The sequence below is a fragment of the Rhea americana genome, unplaced genomic scaffold (assembly GCF_003343005.1).
Source record: "Rhea americana isolate MKP2758 unplaced genomic scaffold, rheAme1 scaffold_8, whole genome shotgun sequence".
In the NCBI taxonomy this organism is placed as follows: Eukaryota; Metazoa; Chordata; class Aves; order Rheiformes; family Rheidae; genus Rhea; species Rhea americana.
Window position 1 is genome coordinate 655,314 of NW_028186978.1, and position 12,678 is coordinate 667,991.

Below are 12,678 nucleotides of genomic sequence, written 5' to 3' on the forward strand. Positions count from 1 at the left end.
TTTAAACAAAAATTATAACCTTTTCTTATCAAGTAGGAGTATTATATATATTAATATCAACCTTTTACAATCAACTAAATTATAATCTATTGCTGAATTTTATATTAAAATTTCTTAGCAGTGACCTAAAAATACTGGGAAAAAGCCCCCTCACAACCTCACCCTCTCTCTATCTTATATATAAAAATACATTTGCTCTCACAAAATAAATCATTCACGCTTTTGCAGAAAACACACACCGCTCCCAATACTCTTTTTTCCTACAATGCAAGCAGAGGAAACTGAAAAACTAACTTTTATCCAAAAATAATATTTGAACTACACACTTCATTTGAAACAAACCAGCGCACAATCAAGCATAGAGCTGTTCAACACTCCCTACCATTTCTAGCCATTAAAGAGTAGGAACAGTTAACTGATGCTATACTCTATTCTAGATTTTCTTTTAATTAAAAAAATTCCTTGATTGTTACTAAAGGTAGTGCACCTTCTTTTAGAAACCTTTTATTAGAGAAAACATAAATGTATATTTTTAAACTGTTTTCTAAAAGGTTTCTGTATTGAATCATCATGACTCAGCCTGAACAAAGACCATGGTAAAACTGCACTGCCTTGGAGTATGTGCCAGAAAGTTGTGTACTTTCCTTGGACCTCCAGGAATCAGCCCATGAACCATAGCTTGAGAAATATCCTTTTAATGGGGAGAAAAATCTCGCAGAGCTGGCTTGCAACATGAGCGGTTTGACAGGATGCCCAGGCAAAGCTGGCTCTTCAATACAGTTATTTAGGTTTGTTTGAACTGAAAGCTCCAGAAGTTCAACAAGAGGAAAAGTCTGTGGATTCACATTCAAAACTGAGGCGAACATGCGAAGTTGGACAAACCAGCCCGTCCCAATCCCTCCTATTTCATGGTTCAAAACCTGAAATGGCTGTGGGTGCAGAAGGCAATACCAGTGGGAATTACTTTACTATTTACTTTTGAACAGAGAGATCTACTGAAAAAGTATCATCCAGTTCATATTGTGCTCTAAAGAGGGTCTACACTTAAAAACTCTTCTAGTAGTATCATGGCTTAGATATTTATGGCTTTGTTTCTTAGCTGTTCACTGAGTTTTATTCTCCTGTCTTACCACCCAATGGATTAGCATTCTTGCTACAAGGAGAAATTTTGTTGCTGCACACTTTTAATTAAACAGCTCATGTTTATCCCTAACCTCTCCCCTTTGCTTGTCACAACTAATTAGTAGGCAATGGTTGCAATTCAGGCACTAAAAAAAGAGCTCAATGACTTGTTTGCAAATGATTCTTAATCTTACTAATGAGTCTGTTAATACCTAAGTCAGGAACAGCCAATTTGCAGCTTTTGAATTGAATACAGTTCACTAGCAGTTCAAATCAAAATACTGCTGACCAACAGCAAGGATGCTCTGGCAATAGGAACTGCCTAATAATCTGAATTCTCAACATGGAAGAAACTAGAGATTTCTGAGGTCAGTGCTGCGGGACTGTCCAGGACACAGCTGCACATTACCATCTCAGTTCTGCTATAGAGCCAAGRAACCTTTTATGGATCTTGTCTCACCTTCTGCAGGTGAACTAATCCCATGAATCTTCTGACTGTTTGAGATGCACAGTACAGTGGCTATACACAAATTCAAGTTTCTGGTTAATGTGATCAGACTCGTTAAAATATCATGTAAGGCTCCCTTTGGTACACCAGGCCACGTGAAACAGCCTGGAAACTTCATATGACCTGTGTAATCTTAAGAACATCACCACTGGAAGTCCAACCAGCTCAGTTTCTTATCTCAGACAAGTGCCCATAGTGCTACTTAGGGAAGATCAAGACCAGCCCAAGCATGTATAACACCTYCCTCTGATATTCTCCCTCACTCCAACAGCCTTCAGCTTACATACTTCCTCACTACAAGATGTAGATGAATGAAAATGGCATCTTCTCACTTCTTTGTTTTGTAGAGCTGAGACCAAATTTGTATTCTGAAAACTCTTCTCTGCTTTTTTTTCCTTTTTAAACTTGCTACCAAAACAAATACACTCCAAATTGTTAAAAGATATGAAACTTTTATGTGATATTCCACAAGGARTTATTCCTAGCCTATCTCTACTGTACTCCCTCAAAATGTGTTACAGACATATTGRATATTCCACAACTGTGTAACTGAGCGTTTTTGCTAGTCCCTCTGTCCAATACTTGATAAAAATGGTTTTAAAATGTTGTTTAAAAGTCTATCTAAACCATAACACATTTTTAAAATGTACACATTGTAGTAATCTAGTTTCTTTTATAGGTGAGTTTAAATAGCATTCAAGGTTATTTCCAGGATACCTGAACTTCATGAAAGGTCTCTTATTTTACTCCCTTTAAGCCTACATCCTTTCAAATCCTCCCAGCTGTGAGTGTGACAGATTCTATCATAAAAGTCCTTTTCCATTCCTTTTTTTTCATTCTTCTCATGTTCTAGTTTTAGAAAGATTGAATTCCTTTTATGTTATAATACAGTAGGAATAATTGAGTCTCCTTTACTGCTACTACCATTCTTCTCATTTCTGAAGGCTTTCTCCGAAGGCTTTATACAAAAATATCCTCACAAAACACATCTGCAGACTATGTTTCAGAAAGCCCTCAATTAAAAGGCACGTCAGCACTAGGAATGTCTTTCGATAGATTCATGGTGTTTCAGAGACACGGATTAAAATCTTAGCCACAGTTAAAGGTATTACTCAGTTTCAAAATGCATATCAACTTCCAAAAGATGTGGGACAACAGTGGCATCAGTTTTGGAGCACTTCTGTTGACAATACTGATGATGACACTTTGGAGGCTGTTTGTGCTGAAAATAATTGAACCACAATCTGACTCACTTCTGGAAATCTGACTGAATTAAATGAATTATGGATGCGTTACAGCAAAATACAAAGCACTTTCAGCAAATCCTTAAACAAGTTATCTCTGGAGATCAGTTGCAACACTGAGTATGATATTCTAGTTTCACATCCAATAAACAACTTCTCAAAATCATTTTTCTCATAGTCAAAAGTGAAGTTAATCTTCATTGCTTCTCAGTTCTCTTTACCACACCTTTGTCCCTATTTATATTCCTGAAGAGAGGGAGGAATACTTTTTCCCAGCAACACTAAGAGCATACTTTTCACTTTTTGATTATTAGGATGAAATCCTTAGGAACTACTACATTTTTAAGAACAAATGAGAGGTTCTTTGATACATACAGGCTATGGCACAAAAAGACTCCCTAAGGACATTTATTTATTTTGAGGGTACAGCAAGGGCATAAAAAAGACAGCAGAGCCAACTATCCMACAGGATTTTTATAAATAAAGAAGCCAGCACCGTCAAACAGGGGGCAAGATATGGAGTACAGCAACCACACCACATCTTTACTACGGACATGACATGGACTCCAAGTCCTGGTCTAGCTGTAGCTGTAAGAAGAGTGGCGTCAAATACAGCAAGTCCCTAACTTGTTTTCTTCCGCATCAAAATGAATAAATAGCCTTTTTTTTTTTTTTTAATTCAGTGCTAGTAAATTCTTTTCCCTGGAAAGGGAAAAGTATCTTCTGTTGTATCCTAGACTTCTAAAAGAATCTCAGAAAACCACAGGTAAAACATTACACAGATACATTTGGTTTATGGTACTAACAACAGCTMTATCTTTCATTCTAGCTTGCAAAAAGCTTTGTGCAGTAAACCCTTTTCCCATTACTCAGTCTTGCTGAGGTGCCCRTGTGTCCGCGTAGGAAATATGAAACAAGTTCCTCACTACAGAAGGAGACCACCTTGAGGCTACAAGAAGAGTCTCGCTTATCTCCCGTGAAGATCAGCAAGCTGACAGAGATTTCTTTTTGGATCCCCACACTATGCATCTGTGTCTGTTTAGGATGCTGCCTTATGAAAACTCCAGCTACTCCAAGGCAGGGCAGGGCGAGGTATCTCTCTTCACGTCTTAATCCTCCTCCCACTGCATTCCTGTCACCTCTTTTGTGCCTGCACAGTGCTCACGGTTCACATGAGCCAACTGAGGGAGCTGATCTGGCTGAATACAAATCAGGAAAATAAATAAATAAAATGTACAAYTTCCTAGATTGGCTGAGTATACATCAGCAAAGCACCCGCGCTGGCCAAAGGAGGGGGCTGGAACTGATGGCCAGAAAGCTGCTGGAAAGAGCTGAACAACTGCAGTCTGGGCTTTGATCAGTTTATAGTGCTGYGGAACTACACCCTTATGTGCCTGAGAGTAAGTGTAGGGGCAATATTGCACAGAGTACTGGGTAAGTTTACCTCGCTATTGGTTGCTATTCTGGTTTAGACCCCATTTACAACCACATCTACTTTTTCTCTCAAAGAACAAGAGAAGTCATTAAAAAGAGAAAGTTTTGTTAGCAGGAAACACTGAGCTCTCAGCTCTTGCCTAATTTCATGTCAGCGCATTACTGTAGTACAGAAAGCTCACACCACCAATTGCCTCTTCAGGATTTCATAAATGTTCCTCCCACTCCTATACTAAAGGGTTCAAAAATAGAAATAGGAAAATAAAAGAAAAGAAGGAGTTGTTCTGTTCTTTTATGTCTGTAGAGAGTGACTCCAAAAAACCCCAGTCTCATGATTTTAACTCTTTTAGAATTCCAACAGAAACCAATTCTGTAATTAGAAAAGAACAAAACCAACTTTTTAATATATGACTACTTTAATACTGAAAATTCACAAAGTCTGCGAAGCAAAGATGAATTGGTTTTAGCTAGGTATCTATCTTTAGTATAATCCCTTCAAAGAGATCTGAAAGTCACCTACCAGAATAGTGCCTCAGGAAAATGACACATGCAGTGATAGTTTCCTTCTACCTAATGTTTTGTTTTAAAAAAGAAATCTGATCCCAACTATTTTCCACTCCCGTGAGTGTCCCCAGGGCAGCTAGAGATGAAAAACACATAAAATGCATTTTCTAGTCATTCCAGAGATGTATTAATACTGCAAGAAATAGAAATGGATTCTAGATCTGAGCTGTATTTTTAGTGTCCTTCCATTCATCTGTGTTGGTTGTGCTGGAATGTGAGATTTAGTTCTAAACTCTGCCTATATGGGAAATATTGCCCATGCTGCAATAGCTATGAGTTAGAACTGTGCTTAGACAGTATGTTATTAATGTTATTGCATTAACAGACTCAAGCATGGTCTTTACAAGCTAAAGAGGCAAAGGAAGATATTTCAGCAGGGTATTTGAAGAATTCGTTTTCATAAAGTAAACTTGGGGTCATTTCTGTGCTCAGTCTAAAGATGTAACTCGATTGCCTTCAAAAGCTGCTGAACCTCAAGACACTAACTCTGGAAAAATTGCRCCATCCCACCACTATAACCTGCCAGGGTCCTACCATTGACTTGGCTTGCTGTCTCTGCACTGTATCTCCACTCATTTTGCAAGACATCATGCAACTTTATCTTACACAAAGCTCCAGTTTGGTGTTATCAGGAGACCTGTACCCTATAAACTAGATTTACCCTCTTAAAAGTAGGAATCAAGCCCAGTTTTGAGTAGCTGATGCATCTCTAATACATGCCAATAATCTAAACGAAAACTGTGATCACTATGTGCATAGAAATTAATGATGAGAAGGCAATGACACATGACCAGAGAGTATCAATAGATGCATTTTATATTATTGACATTTGAGTTTAATGTAATTACTTACCAAATCTTCCAAGCTCAGAAAGTCTCGGCAAAGCAAAGAAAGGCATCACTCTAGTTCCCAGTAATTCTGCAAGTGAATCCCTAACACTGAGCTCCACAAACTAGAGGAATATGGACAATTCATCACTTATCACAGAAACATGTATGCTAACAGAAGGAATAGGTCTCTAAATGGTCCAAATTTCAAACTGATCTGGCAAACAACTGCACGTAATGATATTATTACATCAAAGAGTAGCATTCATTTACGCAACATTTGCTCTAAAATGTGGCCAAATGTACAGAAAAGGAAATGAAAAGTCWTTAAGTCAGCCCCAGCAGGAATAAGTGCTATACTGTGATTGCATTTGTGATATAGGAAAAAAAGGAAAAGGAAAGAAGAGAGCACATTTCATTACAGATGACAGATCTGCTTGGTTCAGGACTCCATCTCTAGCCTTTACCAGTTGCTGAAAAAGTGGCTGCCATGCAGAATCAACAAGGAAAGAATGAACATGCTGATTAGCAGAGGGAAGTTCCAGGGAGACTAAAGCAAGACAGTACATGCGATGGAAGACTGCTACCTGTAATGAATCCTCTAAAAGGATCCACACAAGTGAAGAACTGGACAGATCAAAGCTCTTCTTTGCAATTTCCTTTTCTGTCTTGGAACATTCCTTCACTCCCACAACGTACCTCATAACCCAGAAATAAGAAACTTGTGCAATACACTCCTGTRTCAGCTGATGACAGGAACAAGTGAGGAAAATCCATGTGTGCTTTGTTTCTAAAAGACTTACAATGTCAATGTCTTCAGTTTGCTTGAACATGAAGAAGTACTTACTGAGATCAGAGTGCTGCTAACACAAAGGCTCCAGCAGAAGGTGCACACCAAATACCACAGCGCCAAGGCTCTCCCACTGCAGTCAGGAAAGTACTCACAGTAGAGCACTCACAAGGAAAACTAGAAGACTGACAAAATCCAGGAAATAGGCTAACCAGGAAAAAGAAAAAAACGCCCAGTGGACAAAAGTTGGATATCACTGAGGAAAGGTATTTTGGGAGCTCTTGATCTCTCTACTTGCTTGAAGCTTCATTTACTGTTGGTCCTGATCCATATAGAACTGCCCATTGCTACATCACCATAGAAATGTGTCAAAATAGTGGCTGAAATTGTCCAAAAGGGAATTAGGATAGCTCTGCTGGACCCAAAACACAAGCCTGGTGACTCCACAGGTCTGGTTATTTTCAAGTTTAGCCAGCAACTTTAATTCACAGGGATTTATGAATGTATAATTATACTACCAGCAAAACAACCAATAAATCAAATAAAGTTTCTTTATTCTTCCTATTTTAACAAAGCAGATTCTTACAAGTTATCATTTATAGGTTGCTGGGCTTCCCTCCTCCCAACCTCCACATTTAGAAACTAAACAGCTGAACTGTTAGTGAGTCATTCTCATAAGATCAAATGCTCTAATAGTAGTCATGTAGAGGAAAAAATACACATATATCTCAAGCTTATATACCAGGMTTAGTGTTTGAGCTGGAGGTAGAAGCAAGACTTCCCTTTATGAACCTTTGAAAATACCATGAGCTGTTCCTGGAAATTTTGGCACAGATTGTATGCCATTAACTATTCTGATATATCTACTTTATAAGATTCCATCTAAATGATATCCAGAAAACAGAAGTCCAGAAAGAAGAAGACAAAAGCAATTTCTTCTGATCATTATTTTTCCCTTACTTAATCAATCATGACATATTCTTTYAAGGTATAGGTCAGGTAATTACTTGAGTAATAATAAAAGACTCACTGCAGAGACRAGGAATGTAAAATCATATTTGTTTTTCAGACCAACCTCTATGACAACAAAAGTGAATGCYATTGATCAGCAGCTAGTTCGGCGTTTTGCTACATTTGATGCAGGTGAGTTGTTCTCATTCACATGAAATGCAAAATGAAAATTAAATATTCAAAAATTGAAATGGAGATACAGGAGATGGGGAATATTTCATAGTAAATAAACTGTATCATCTCCTAGCCTCGGCTTTCATAATATGCTGTTATTGGATGAGCAGATGTCCACAAATATCTATGAAAATCCCCAAGTGGAATACATTGTTTACAAAGTCAGATAAATAATTTCATTTTCCAATGTAAATGCTCAGTGGAGAACAATCACAGGAAGGACAATTGATRTTCTAGAGTCTGGAGCACTGAACAAGTCTCTCCTATCTCTAACTTCTGTGACAACGAGCATAGGAATACAGGTCCCACTCTGCACCATCCCAACATAACCAGCCTGTTATTTGGCTCACATATTCTCTCAAAGGTATGACATTCTCACTATGCAACTACACACAATTTCAATATAAACTGCATGCATAGTAACAAAGTTCACACAGGCTAAAAACAGACAGGATGTTGAAAGTAACACTTTTTTTCTTTCTTTCTTTTTGTAGTGACGATGAAAGATTAAAAAGGACTGGAACACTGTGGCTTCCTTCGCATCACTTGTTGCCAACATACTTTCTTTGCTTAGAGCAGACCTACTCTTTGCTTGGTCCTTGTTCTATCAGTAAAGGATTTGCAGATCAACTCTTTGTTATCATTAACATCCCTCTATTATTTATCATTAGTTTTCACTTTCTGTATGTCTATTTCTGAAATTTCAAGCCATTAAAGAGATCATGATTTAGCTTCCTATCCTTTCTCTGCCTGACAATTTGTGTTTGTGTCCATTTGGGCACAAAATTCAAAACTAACTCAAAATTTACATCCATGCTTTACAAGTAAAATACCTCTGAAGAAAGTAATAATGGCTATCCAGAACTTATTGCAGATACCACAATATAATGGACTGATGATGCCTGGAGTATATTTTCCCCCTTCTAAAAATAATAAAAAAAAGGAGGCCAGTAGTGGCTAAGTATCTACCATCAAATTTGGTGGTACCTAGGTGCCCCATCCCATGGAAGCTCTCTGTTCATGCATCACCAACATTCTTTCCACCACTGTCCTTAACATCTCTTAAGCAGAGAAAAAACAAATTTGATGAGTTGTATCGTAAAAAACTGACAACTGTGATGAAACCACAAGCTTCTTTTCACCTTGAAACAGTCTGTAGTGTTTGGACTCAAGTGCAGGAGACCAGTGAAATAACCCACAAAACTTCTCACAAAAATTACCTTTAGCAAATTACTAGATAAAAGGCTCTTCAATACTTCTGCTCTTCTCAAATTGAAAGATTCGCTTTTAATGCTGGCAGGCTGGACATTCAGGAGAAATTCAGGAAACTTCTCTTACAATCAGGAGACCTGCCACTCACACCACTTGCAACTCTATATAAAGGTTGTGATCTAACTTGCACTGCACCTTTGACACTGTGTCTCAGTTCACCAGCTCAAGGTCTCCATCCTGCACACTTCCAGTCATAGGCAATAAAAGTCCTGAAGCAGCTTGGGAACACAGCACATTCTCTGACCCAGCTTCAGTCCATAAACTGTTTACTGCTTACTTTGCTTATCTATATAGTCTAGTGATGAGAACCGTGCAAAATATTTGCCTTAAACCTTGAATCCACATGAAGATGCCTTCAAGCGTAGACATTGGGCAAATATTACAAAAGGTAGTAAAAGATTTTCCTTCAGCTCTGCAACTCTCCAGTTTACATTTCTACAATTGAAATTTCCTGGCAAGAGATCAGGACAATTGTCAAGAAAAGATAATTTTGAAGTTCTATTTGTAAAATTGTCAGAAAACACACTTTATATTTGCATGGGAATGTTTTTGGCTTCCACAATCACAAAAGTAAAACAATGCAATTATATAATCTCTCTGAATTACCTGAACAAGTGCAACAAGAATTCACAGTTTGAAGAGCAAATACCAAGTTTGCTTGCCAAAATGAGACATTTTCAAAGAATTAATACATTCAGTGAAATCAGTCTGCTTACACATGCAGTCCCCACAAGAAGAAAAGAAGCTGAATTCATTAGGATGAGTTACTTGCTGCACAGTTTTACATACTTCTATTAGAGCAAGAGCTGGGTGACTTTGCAATCCGATCCCAGTATCACTTCATGCTTAAAAAAGTTTAGCAAACACTAGGCAAATTTTGTTTACGAGAACAGAAATCTCACACACTTTCATCTTCACAGGCAGTCTTCCTCAGCACATACAGAGAAATAAGATCTTTAGGTGACTTCTCCCTGAGGAAGAGGACTTCAGGAAGGAGACCTGAGAACAACAGTTCTATGTAGATTATTCAGAACTTGTTGTGAGCTTACAAATAAAGGKGTCCCATTTCATGGAAAACATACATTTGAGAGACTCGAGTTTACTCAGAGGCRTTTCCTGGCGTGGAGGAAAGAAATCAATGTTGTCACACTTGAGCTTTAAAGACCTGACAGGCACAGGTCTACTTCTGGTTCCTTTGAAAGCAACTGCAGGGTCTTCATATTGCACTCAGAGTTGAAGTAAAGGTTCTCTGCCTTACCCTCTGTAAGCAAAACGCAATTCCTTGGCTGCCTCTGCACGTCAACTGAGAAAGACAAATTTTTTTGTAGGGCACCTACAGGGGCCCTTTCAGGCGTTTCCTTACAATGCTTGCTTAGTGTCGACTGTGACAAATAATAAAACAAACAAAAATGCTATGAAGTGCCAAATCATACTCTCAGAACAGAAGCTTCTAGAGACTTTACTAAGCTTCACAAATGCAATTTAACTTGTCTTGTAGTAAGCACTTCTACCTCCCCATTCCTACGGTCAGGATAGAAAGTTAATTAATACAGTTTTAACTTTGTAAACTTGAGAAAGGCAATATAAAAGCAGGAAAAAGAATTCCAGTCCCTCACAAGGAAGGGCGAAACAAGCTGTAGTAGCAAAGCTCCCACTTGGGAACTGCAAAATGAGATGGATGAATGTATAGGTTGAGTTGTGCACATGTCAGGATACCAAGCAAGTCAGTTGCATCTGATAAGCAGCTATAAGAAAGGATGGGCAGGCAGGTCTCCGAGCCAACTCAGCTACTGAAGTTGACAGTGTACACATATTACCTAAATTGCTCTTGGGATGTCTGTATCACCCAGTACAGTTCACATTAGAGATCCCAGGGTTCGCCTTGAGCAGGCTTGTAAGCCAATATAGTACACAGTGAAATTCTAGCTTAATTCTTGGAAGTAATGCAAGTGCTATTTAGCCTATATTTATTTCTTTCCTTGTCTCTGCTTTCCTGAAGCAGCTTCTGTCTTTAATTTCTTCATAAAATAACAACTGCTCCCCCAGAATAAAAAAGCTCATATGAAACATCTGAAAAAAAGAATGCATTTTGCATTTAATGAAGAAACAGCTTCACAAAGCTAATGAAACCATTCCTAAACTCTTTTGGGAATAAAATTAGTAAAGTAAAATTAGAACTTTGATTAAACTTTTTAAAATATATGAATTTTGTACATCCTTAAGTCTTTGATGCAGAGAATTTTATAAAACAACACAGGATTTTAGTTATATACATATACTACTGGTTACTTATATTTGTTCTGGTCCATTTTATATGAATAATGGAAGGTATGATAATTTATTTGCTGGTAGACAGCTTGCACAGAACTTTATAACTTAAGATAGCTAATCTCTGCAGGTAACACACTAACATGAGGCTGAAATGATGCTAAGGGCAAAAAAAATATAATAGAATGAAAGCTGCTCTGTTGAAAACAGCAGAGAAACAGATGGCAATGCTAAGATCCCCAAAGCCATCTAATAACCTGCACTGAACATCTTCTATGTTCTAAGCACGTTATAAAATGGATAGCATAGCAAATGCAACCAACAAACCAAAAATTATTGTCAAATCCCACTCACATTTGTACCATGAAGTCTGACAGGGAAAACAGAGTTTTTCCTGAAAGAATACTTCTAGCAGGCTAAATCAAAAGCATCTCTCATGAATCACACAGGCAGAAGGAAATGTTCCACTTGAGATGCAGCTTGGGACCATTCTTGTTTGCTAATCCTCTATGATTTAAATTGTGCAATCTGGTTTATTCTCCTAGAGACTTACACGTAATACATTTATTAATGAGAAAAAGAAATTTCTTATGTCTAAAAATACAAGTATTTAACAGTCGTAAAATGGTCTGACACCTGTAATTTTGTTACACTGTTGCGGAATGAGGTAAGTTACCACATCACTATTTTTCTGGCCCTAGCGCTGAATTTTCAGTGATCCTGAATGGGAGAGCCCCAATAACGACACGATGCCCTCTGTTTTGCTACTGTTCTCCAGTTTGCTGTGGGGACAAAGGGCACTTGTGCAAATTCCTATGATCGCTGGGTGCCATGTGTACAGGTGATGCAACATATAAGCAGTCAGTCATGACTGACCTACAACAAAGGTACACCTAGTCCTGATTTTCTGAAAAGTTGGAAAATGCAAAAAAAGGCATACAAGTTTGTACTGCAGAAACCAAAGGGGAAACCATTAATTTACAGAATATTACAGAACGCAACAAAACATCAAGAAGTATAAAAAGAGATCACAGAATCACAGAATGGTTGAGGTTGGAAGGGACCTCTGGAGATCATCTAGACCAACTCCTCTGCTCAAGCAGGGTCACGGGAGCATGTTAGACAGGCTCAGGTCCTGACAGCTTTTGAGTATCTCCAAGAAAGGAGACTCCACAACCTCTCAGGGCAAAYTGTTCCAGTGCTCAGTCACCCTCACAGTAAAGAAGTTTTTCCTYACATGCAGATGGAACTTCCCTTGTTTCAGTTTGTGCCTGTTGCCTCTGTTGCCTCCCATTTCTGCCCCTAATTAGTGTTTTATAGTTAGTTAACTCTGTGCAGCTTATTCGCTGTGTTTTATTAATCTCTTTCCTCMTATCATTTCGGCAGTACATTCTCCTGCTCCCCTTCTATCTTCTCTTTGCAATTTTAATGCTGAAGACACTGCTCTACCTCACTGTCTGTGGT

At 38.2% G+C, this 12,678-nt stretch overlaps 1 protein-coding gene across 2 annotated transcripts in view; it reads right to left on the bottom strand.

Annotated features, from left to right (window-relative positions):
* The window catches only part of CRACD (capping protein inhibiting regulator of actin dynamics), a 59,543-nt gene that overhangs the window by 28,864 nt on the left and 18,001 nt on the right, over positions 1 to 12,678 (bottom strand). The window lies entirely within an intron of this gene.